We start from the raw sequence: 1438 nt of genomic DNA on the forward strand, positions 1-1438 counted from the left end.
CATTATGTTGGACTATATTGGACTTTTTTCACCATATTGTATAATTGAGAATGCTGAAAAAACTTTTTGCAATTTTAGAAAGGCTAAAAAGTTATATAAATCTTCTTAATAGTGTTCATATCACAGGGTTTGCTTGTGTGTTTTTCCTCACCTGGAGGTTGGCAACCTTTTTCAACATACCTCCTTCCAGTGCTCCCTCTAAGCCGTGGAGTCGTTGTGAGCAAAGATTCTACTTTGCGAGCTACTGACATTAAAGTTGTGAGCGAGCGGTTTGGCTGCTGCATGAATTAGTTTGCTCTGGAGCCATCCTTCCTGAGCTAAGACAAAAATGTGTGAGCCGGAGGCTAAAAAACTGTGAGCTAGCTCACACTAACTCAGCTTAGAGAGAGCACTGCCTCCTTCCACTTTATATCCTCAGATCTCTCACCTGAGTTATAGCTCTCCAGTCCATATTTGGGCTGCCGAGAAAGATGTGTTTCTTGTCTATAATCCAGAATTTGGAGTGTAGGACACCCGTGGTTAGACGCTGAAAGTTAATCCTTCTAATGTGAGCCCCTGTTAGGATGAAAAAAATGGGGGGGCGGGATCATCAAACAACCACTTTGCCGCCAACTGAAGCAGTAATAGGCAACGAGCGAGTCATTCGCTGCGTCTGTTCCATCACCATTTCTCTGATCATCTATATGTAGGTGTTCTGTTCCTCTCTGGCCTTCTGTTTATCTCCTTAGGATTATTTTTATGTTTGGCATTTCGCACAAAAGTACAAATCTGAATACACATGTCTGCAAATGTACATCGCGTAAGCTATTTGTTACAGCATTTCATTGGCTGGTGAATTCACACTGCATTCCTACTCTTCTTCCCAAGGCTTAATGTAGGATCATAGAATCACAGAGTTGGAAGGTACCTCCAGGGTCATCTAGTCCAACCCCCTGCTCAGTGCAGGAAATTCACAAATACCTCCTCCTCCACACCCCCAGTGACCCTGTTCCATGCCCAGAAGATCAATGAAAAAAGGAAAAACGACTGTGACAATTTAGCGCTTGGTAATATATTCATATATCATAATATACAATAACAGAAAATAAGTAATATATATAGTGAATGCAGACGGTGGTCTCCGGAATGATGTGCCATTTCGACAATGATCTTCTTCTGAACAAGGGTGTGTACAAAAACTGTCTTTCAACAATTCATTTCTCTTGGTGGCGTATTGGAAATATACTGTTGATTCACTTCATCATGAGGCTATGCTTACAGCTATGTTTTTCAATGCGCTATAATTGCTCAATGCCTTCAAGGCATGATTTATGAATATATTACCAAGCGCTAAATTGTCACAGTTCTTTTTCCTTTTTTCATTGGTCTTATTACTGTGCCCATTCTTGTAACTATTCCATGCCCAGAGGATGACAAAAAACCTTCAGGATCTCCGGCC

Source organism: Gekko japonicus, unplaced genomic scaffold (assembly GCF_001447785.1).
Source record: "Gekko japonicus isolate JY-2015 unplaced genomic scaffold, Gekko_japonicus_V1.1 scaffold11347, whole genome shotgun sequence".
Classification (NCBI taxonomy): Eukaryota; Metazoa; Chordata; class Lepidosauria; order Squamata; family Gekkonidae; genus Gekko; species Gekko japonicus.